This window comes from Nicotiana attenuata, unplaced genomic scaffold, assembly GCF_001879085.1.
Source record: "Nicotiana attenuata strain UT unplaced genomic scaffold, NIATTr2, whole genome shotgun sequence".
Lineage (NCBI taxonomy): Eukaryota > Viridiplantae > Streptophyta > Magnoliopsida > Solanales > Solanaceae > Nicotiana > Nicotiana attenuata.
The window spans coordinates 237113-246665 of record NW_017670776.1 but is presented as its reverse complement, the minus strand read 5'-3'; the positions used below and the strand labels follow the sequence as shown (position 1 = coordinate 246665).

The following is a 9553-nucleotide window of genomic DNA, read 5'->3' as shown; positions in this document are numbered from 1 at the left end:
ATATATATATATTTGTAGAAGATCTATTCAGTTTATGTATAAGATTCATTCAAGTACTTCCATTAATTATGTTTTTATTTATAATTTTTAATTATTAATGTTGTCTTAAAATTGCCAAGTGGCTTCATTTTTGCTTGCCACTTGGCTTAACCACAATGCATACTACCCTCCTTTTAATATAATATAGATGTCTCGATTAAATAATTGAAAATCCACTTATTTTTTTCTAGTGAGAAACAATCGCCCTAATCTCTACAAAAAAGCAAAAATCATCTATCAGGTACTCCCTCAGTTTCAATTTGAATAACACATTCTCCCTATTAATCTGTTAAAAAAATGACACATTCTATATTTGAAAATAATATAACTTCAAACTTTTCATTTTACCCATTTTATCCTTAATAAAAAGCTTTTATAACCACAGAAATGACATGATCCCAGAAAGCTTTTGCCCTTAAGCTTTTAGAACCATATATTTTATAAAGTCTTTTTTTTTTTAAATTTTGTGTCAAGTCAAACTATATCATCTAAATTAAAACGGAGACAGTAATTATTATCAACCTCTTAATGACATTGAAAGATCAATATGAAATTAAAAAATTATGACACGACTCTTGGATTGATAATTGAATCACAAGAGGTGCAATAAGCACGGCTTTTTGTACCAAGGCCTATAGTTTGGTGGTATCAGAATAATAGCATGTGTGGCTAAGCTTCTTTTGGGACAAAAGAGTTTTTTCGGGGCCAAAAGTGCTTTTCTCTAAAGGTAAGGTGTTTGGCCAAGCTTTAGAAGGGGAAAAAAAGTATTTTTGAGTAGAAACATAAGCAATTTTTGAGAAGCAGAACAAAATAGCTTCTTCCCAAAAGTATTTTTTAGTACATTTTGAGAAAAATACACTTAGAAACATCAGAAGTAAATATGCCCTTTGATCGCTACAAGTATGTAGCCACGTAAATAAAAAGAAGGCAAGCTATATGATGAATTTGCTAAAAAATGCCAATGCCGCATCACCACATTTCTGAACACCTGACCTCTTGACTCAAAGTCTTGAGCCACGTAAATCAACCCCAAAGCTAAAGGAGTCCTTTTAGGATGAGAATTCGATCCTATAGTCGTCTTCTTTGTTCGAAAAATGCATAGTGGAAAGGGATGCTAGTCGGCTCGGCGAAGTTGTAGCCCAAAAAAAGAAGATCCAGAGTGATTCCTCACATATCCTGTCAGGGGCCAGTGGAACGCTTGAGTATAGATTCCCTATGCTCATGTACACGGTCGGGGCCGGCCAGCCCATAGATCTAAAAGGATCCAGCCACAAGCCTAACCGAATATCGTTTGTCCCCAAACAAAACTGGCAAACACAAATTGCTGCTCAAAAATGCTTTTTAAATAATTTAGCCAAATACAAACTGTTTATCACCAAAAATACTATTTTTTCAAATCACTTTTCAAAATAATAGATTTTAAAAGCTTGGCCAAACATGCTATAGGTCTCTCCACGTATGCAGATTCGATTGGCACCACCCCTTTTTCCTTTCCGTTCCTCAATACCTCCTTTGGAATGGAAGTTTTTTTTCCTGATTCATTTTTTTGACTTATCTTTCACCTTTGCATCTCTATTTTCTTGTAGACCAAATACACTAACAAGTCTTCTTGTACAACTAATTGAGCATATTTTCCTTATGGATGGAGGAGAACTCATGAAGACCACTGGGAAAAACGAACGAATTAAGGCCCGACACTCAACAAATGTAGAACGGAATTAGACTGCAATTCTAACGCCAAAACTAATTAAGAATGCTAACATGCAACCTCCAGCATTGTACCACATTATGTGTGAGCACAACGATGCGTATAAGTCTAATACACGCTCTTGTTCCATTACTATTCTAATGTGTCATGCCATTTTACAATAGTTTTTATGAACGTGTATCTGATAGTAGGTACAATGGAGAGTAAAAGCTGCCATACGAAAAGCCTAACTATTACGTAAATAGAATGCATGATGCATGCATATTTATTGTTCAATGCTTCTATCATTGACTGAATTCTATCTACCACACATGACACATGTTAGTTAATCAACTCATTAATTAGGAGCTCATTTTCGGACAATAGATTTTGAAATGATATCATGAAAATATTTGGAACTTTGCGCAAACGGTAAATGCTCACTTGGGTCCCTCCATTATACTTGAGTCATACTTTGACATCAACTTGTCATTTCCCCTTGTCCTACTCTACTTGGATATCAAAATATTCAAACTTCTAATAATGCTAAGGTGTGACATTTTAGCTGCTAAACTATCCCTTTGAGAAATCCACAACTTTCAATTACTAGCAAACCTCCCCCACCCCCTTCCTCCCTCCTCAAATAAGCATTATTTATTAGAGTCAGCTGAAGCCTACAGAGATTGACAAGTTTGTGATTCAAAGAAAGTTATTGTTACTACCACAAAGGAACTGGGAGTTTTGCGAGATAGAAAATACTAACTAATTAATTCAACTGAAATCATGTTTTAATAGTCCTCAACCCAATATATGAAATAGCTCCACTTCTTTATCAAGCACCTTGAGTTAATTAGTTAGAAAATACTAACTAATTAATTCAACTGAAATCTTGTTTTAATAGTCTTCAACCCAATATATGAAATAGCTCCACTTCTTTATCAAGCACCTTGAGTTAATCCCGGCTATATATATAACATTCAGTATGAGTCTATTAGATTTACCTACACCTGCCGCTCTTGCAGACTATAACAGACTACTTAGTATATTAAAAGTTTAAAACACATGTTGGTCCGAACACCATCATTATTAAAAGAATATAAAGATGTTTTATAGCGTAAAAGCATGTCATCCATCAACGTTGGTGTACCTTGTTCTTGACGATCACAGATAAAAACCTTATATGATAAATAGAGAGTTCACCAAAAGCCCAAAGCAATAAAAGGCAAGGGCAAAATAATAACTCGAAAGAAAAGAGAAAAAAAAAGACAGAAAGAGAGAGTGAGAGATGAAGAAGAATAGGAAGGTAAACTGTAGATAAGAACCATGTGAAAGACAAAGAAAGTAGAAACACAGGAAATGTCACCTTATCTGGAGAAGAGGACGGGTGAATGGACGTTGGACAATGGTCCAACCTGTCAGGCCCTCTGTATAGGGTATCCAAAATCCATGTGACCAACCAAAGCTTGCTCTTCTAAAGTACATTTCTGCAATCATCTGCATTCAAATCTAAAACTCTTTGTCTATCACCGTCTCCTTTTCAATTTATGTGACACTTTGTGCTTTTCTAAAATCAATTTGACTAAGTTTCGAAGCTAAATTAAATCATATCAACTCAATATTTTAAAATTTAAATATTCAAAAATTATATAAAAAGTACTATAAGTTGCAATACTTCTCATGTCAATATGATGAAAAATTTACAATTTAAAATATTGTTCAAAGTTCATATAGCCTGAATCTAGAGCTGCAAAAAGTATCATAAACTGGGACGGAAGGAGTATTATTAGCACTAGTATTCCCACTTCCTTTTTTCTGGGACCGTATGGGGACCCGTTAATACCATTTCTCAAATGGGGCTTGAGCTTGGCTTCCTTTTCTTGCCCGAGTATTTGATATTTATGTACGGCCACAGACAATCCATTCCGATGCATGCACAAAGAATGCAAAAAAGGGATTTAGGCCTCACTCTGTCTGCTGCTTCCTGTCACACATGCTCCTTTTGGGTGTTGCAGCACAGCAAGAGCATATGATTTGGGCTGCAATAACATGCTCATGTGAGTATGTTTCGCCCATTTCTCTCATACCCTTCTCAATGAGCATTTTCTAATGAGCAGAAATAGTGTTCTGTATCGCGGTTAAATCAACAGGTACTTTTTTTTCCTCTTCTATGGAGGGAATGAGAGAGGGAGTGAGGGAAAAATATAAGATTGTTCAGCCACAGCGAATAGAAGTGAATCCAATGCCTCGATTTCAGAATCTAATGTAGACACACAGGATCTATTACAAGTATAACAATTAAGAACAGTCATGTAATGGAGGGGTTAAAGAATGAATGAAATTAGAGTAAACTAGACTAAGCTCCCCTACCAAAACTTCAATCGAATACCACAAAAATGTGCAACTGCTGCAGCAATAGATAAAATGTATGCATATCCAACCAAGATAGCAAGTGCAGTGAATGGTGAGACAGAGAGGGTATCAATGGACAGGTTAACCAATCCTGTTAGCACGTTAGCCTGCATGATCAAATGTCGATTTTGTGACTGATCATCCAGAGATCAAAGGATGAACAGAAAGCATTATAGAACGATGATGCCAGCAATAAATTTTTCTCACCAGAAGAAAAGAGCCCAGTAAGTTACGGTCAAAAACTTCTATCAACGCAGCCACTTTATATCCAGGTACATAATCAGCTAGAGTTAAAACTGCAAAAACCTGAAAAAGAGAAACGTTGAGCCATGCCTAAATCAAAAAAGAAATGAAACATTATACGGAATCATGCCAGCAGATTGCGTTATGAAATTATGCATCATTGCATTCAAGAGAAATTTGCTCAAGTAATCCAGAAGTTCTTCCCAAGAAAGCATGAAAATTAATTAAAGTCTTCCCCTATCCAGAAGTCCGGTGCTGTTCCCTTACCGAAAGAGAAATGAATCTACTTTTGACCAAACTTTTTGAAAATGTGTTCGCAACATTTCGAAAAAGCAACACTTAGTTTGTATAAGTGTATATTAAGTTCAATCTTAGAAGAAAAATTATAAGCGTCCTACTTCACTCAAGAATGTAGTCAATCTACCACAAAAAGTGAAATATAATTAGCATTTACGAACAGACAAGACGTAACCATCTATCCTCCAGTCCTGGGCTTACATCCATTTTGTCGTATTACTCAAAGACGTCCTTTCACTAAACTGCACAAATGACCCCAAACTAATTAACTTCTTGGAGAAATTTAGAGTTTAGCCTTCCTTATAAGTCACAGTTTGGTCCATGCTATTCTAGTAAGTAGTGATGAAACTCTTTGTGCTTCATAGTTATTATTTTCACAGAGCTCAAAGCAACTTCTGTTTCTTTATCTCTTATTATCTCTTGGATTTCCACTTTCAATTAACTTATCAAGTTCTGAAATAAGTGATGAGTGATCAACTAATCAATAATCCTTCAATTCCATACTCTGTTTGGGGGTCAAACATATGATCGATATCCATTCTGATCAGCTAAATGAATCCTTTAAATCCACTCTCTCTATTTGTATCCATTTCATTCTGATACTGCTACATACAACAACAACCACCCCAGTGAATCCCACAAGTGGGGTCTGGGCAGGGTGAAGTGTACGCAGAGAAAGGTTGTTTCCGAAAGACCCTCGGCTCTACTGGTACATAGTTGTCTTTAAAGCAATTAAGAATTCTCTAAAACAAGAGGTTCTCTAAATCCTACACTTATTTTGACACTGACATACAAGTTTCTAACCAAAATATAAATATTCCTGACAAGTAACAGATGTAATGTAACTGTAAAAACAACAATTAGACCAAATTCCAACCAGCTGGTACAGTCTATATGGATAATTTACTTCCATTATCTTCTGTCTTTACCTAAAATATGCACTGATTTTGACAAATCCTGTGTTTTTTTAGGACAACTTCCTTTCATGTGATTCTATGTCTACCTTATACTCTTTTAGCACCTTCAATCAGTCCACACCTACAAACCAACTTATTTGAGGTACATAGAACATGATCAAACCATCTACAAACGAAATTCTTTTATTTATCCTTTATGTACTACTTGCACCCTCTATTTGATATAATCATTTTGAATTCAGACGTATCCATATTAAATTGTGCATTTCTAGGACATTCATCTTGTGGATATATTGTATCCCTGAGACACTACACCTACTCACGTATAATGTTGGTCCCACAACCAATGTGTAGAATTTGCTATCACTTTGTTAGGTATCGGGTTCAAGGAAGATCTTTTGTGTAAACCAGGGTTAACGGAAATCTCTTTGTATCTCTTCCCACGGTTCTCATACTTGTAACTGCTTTTTCGTACATATCTCTAATACCACTTATATTTGATATGGATCCTTTGCAAAGGACTTTCATTGGCACTCTATTATATGCTTTCCATAGTTCACTGCATCTCATGTAGATATCTTTCTTCCTCTAAAACTTTCTATCAATCTTCGCTGTTATCAAACTACCAAGAATAAACTCACTCAGTCAAGCTTAATGTCCCTAAATCCATGCTCCATCACTCTTTTCGCAAAGTTCTACTGTATAAATCGTAAGTTTAATATCACAACAGTTCGCACATCTTTATCTCCTTTGTTCTCATATATTGGAACCAATCTACTCTTTCTCCACTCATTTTGCATCTTTCTTTCCTTAATATAGCTCGAATTGCTTGGTTAGCCATCATATAACTTCACCAAGGCACTTCAAAACCTCTATAAGTATACCAATTGGACCACAAACTTTTCTACCCTTAAATACTCCATGATATACTTTACTTCAACATAAGTTATCTATTGTGAGAATGCACGGGAGAAAAATCTTATTGATTAATATTCTATGTTACAATAAGCCCTATTTATATGTATACATAACACATAACCTACTCCTATTACATAAGGGACTAGGACTAATTACATACTGTAGAAGGTTGAACTGGAGCTGTAGAAGGTTGAACTGAACTAGGTGGTGGCATTGGAGCTATAGTTGGTGGAACTGGACTAGGTGGTGGCACTAGACTCGGTGGTGGCACTGGAGCTATAGGTGGTGGAGCTGCAACTGGAGCTATGGAGGAAGATGAATGGGAGATAGTGACTGAATCTCCAAAAGACGGAACTGGTAGCACCTCAGAAATATCTAAGTGATTAACTGGACCTGTGAAGCATGATTGGGTTTCAAAGAAGGTAACATCAGCAGACATAAGAAATCGCTGGAGGTCGGGAGAATAACATCGATATCCCTTTTGCGTTCTCGAGTAACCCAGAAATATGCACTTAAGAGCACGAGGAGCTTACTTATCTTTTCCTGGAGTAAGGTCATGAACAAAACACGTACTTCCAAAGACACGGAGGGGAAGAGAGAACAAAGGTAAGTGGGGAAACAGGACAGAGAATGGAACTTGATTCTGGATAGCTGAAGATGGCATACGATTAATAAGATAGCAAGATGTAAGAACTGCATCCCCCAAAAACGCAGCGGAACATGAGATTGTATGAGTAGGGTACGAGCAGTTTCAATAAAATGTCTATTCTTTCTTTCAGCTACCCCATTTTGTTGGGATGTGTACGGGCAAGATTTTTGATGAATAAACCCATGGGAGTTCATAAACTACTGAAATGGGGAAGACAAATACCCTAGGGCATTATCACTACGAAATGTGCGGATAGAAACCCCAAATTGATTTTGAATTTCAGCGTGGAAGGTCTGGAAAATAGAAAACAACTCAGATCGATTTTTCATCAAAAATTATCCAAGTGCACCTGGAATAATCATCAATGAAACTGACAAAGTAGCGGAATCCCAAGGTAGAACTGACCCGACTAGGACCCCAAACATCTGAATGGACTAAAGTAAAAGGTGACTCTGCTCGATTATCAAGACGCCGCGGGAAATGGGAGTGGGCATGCTTACCAAGCTAACATGATTCACACTCTAGAGTGGACAAGTGAGATAAGCCAGGTACCATTTTCTGAAGTTCTGACAAACTGGGATGTCCCAACCGTTTATGTAATAAATCTGGTGAATCACTAACGGGACAAGTTATTGAAGGCAGACAAGATGCGAGTCCATGTGATTTTGCAAGGATAAGGTAATAAAGTCCATCTGATTCACGTCCGGTACCAATGATCTGCCCCGTACTGCGTTCCTGTATAAAAACAAGATCATCGAGAAATAAAACAGCAGACTTAAGTGATTTGGCCAAGCGACTAACGGCTATGAGATTAAAAGGACTACCGGGAACATAAAGAACAGAGTCTAAAGGTAAGGAAGGAAGTGGACTTGCTTGACCTATTGCAGTTGCCATGGCTTAGACCCATTAGCCACTGTGACCGTTGGAAGAGATTGAGAATATGAAATACTAGTGAAAAGAGATTTGTTACCAGAAATATGATCAGATGCACCTGAATCAATGACCCAAGGCTCAGAGGTTGAAGATTGGGAGACACAAGTCACACTACTATCTATTGGAACAACGGAGGCTAATCCTGAACATGTCTGTTTACGTGCTTTGTACTGAAGGAATTCAATATAATCCGGTAAAGAAACCATCCAACCATTCATACTATTGGATCCCATTTCGCTACAATTTATTTCTCAAAATCTTGACTAAAAGTAGTAGGGTTAACTTGAAATAGTGGAAATCAGTAACTCCGGCAGGAAAACTGAAGAAATAGCTGGGAAAACACTGTTCACAGCAGAAAAAACAAAACACTATTTTATGCCGTAAACATTGTTCACGCCGGAAACACTGTAGCTCGCCGGAAAATTCCAAAGTTGTCGGAATTTGTCAGGGATAGCAATGGTCGACTCGGAACTGTTGTGCGAGTGACCTTTCCTGAAGGAAGTTCGTCGAAAAATGGCTGGAAGGGGTCTCACGTGCCCGCTGCGTGCACAGATTTCACCGGAAAATCTTGACTCTGCCCAGCGCACGGCAATGAGTTTTCCGGTGGGTTTTCTGGGATTTGGTCGCGGGGCTACGGCGGACTTTGTGGTGGTATTGGTTTGTTCACAACACTGATAAATAGTGACTTTGACGCAAACAGTCACTTAGGTCACCGGAAAATTGCACGGTGACTGAGTTCTTTCTTCCCGGATGTGGCTGGAATGACGCACAGCTATTGTTTTTCACTGAAGCTCTGATACCAAGTGAGAATGCACGGGAGAAAAATCTTACATTTTGGTTAATTAATTATAATACAATGAGCCCTATTTATAACTATACATAATACAGATCCTACTCCTACCCAATATAGGACTCGGACTAATACATTAACTATATAAATATCTAACAGGAAGAACCATAAAAGAAAATGAATTCTCAGTTCTTACTACAATAAAGTTACACTACATGGACCAACTTGCAAGATGTGAATATGTGATTACTGCAATATTTTCAGTAATATCCAGAACGTACTGAATTTACCTCTAGCTTAACTTTTTTTATTCTTTTGATCTATAAGCATTTGGAAACAAAATGTTCATAATTTTTTCTACATTTAGGTATCTTTTCTTCAGTTCTCTCGGCCCACATCCCAAAATTCACCTAAATAAGTCCACGCATTATTTACATAATAATTCCGCTCAAACAAATTAGCATTAGGAAGCAGTTTTACACGTGTATGCTTACACTGACCAAAGAAAAACCCAAAAACTAAATAAATGCCCCAGTTCTTGCTAGAATAAATTTAGAATTTGCGAATCACCTTAGTCCGAATAGTACTATGTAGGAACTTATCATGGTTAATTATACTGTGAAGTTTAGTTTGATTTACAAGCATTGCGACCCAGATCTTTAAAAAAAGAT

General features: G+C 36.9%; 1 long non-coding RNA gene across 2 annotated transcripts; it reads right to left on the bottom strand.

Moving 5' to 3' along the window:
- Positions 1–874: 874 nt before the first annotated feature.
- LOC109243221 lies at positions 875–4766 on the bottom strand. 2 transcript variants are annotated; one of them, XR_002070516.1, is made up of 4 exons: positions 4343–4632; positions 4094–4242; positions 3090–3220; positions 875–1215 (listed from the first exon to the last, which is right to left on the bottom strand). It is a non-coding gene; the product is annotated as an uncharacterized LOC109243221 (long non-coding RNA). The 2 variants fall into 2 exon arrangements; XR_002070515.1 differs by lacking the exons at positions 875–1215; positions 3090–3220 and adding an exon at positions 4646–4766 and having other exon boundaries at positions 3407–4242; positions 4343–4441.
- Between the last annotated feature and the right edge of the window lie 4787 nt (positions 4767–9553).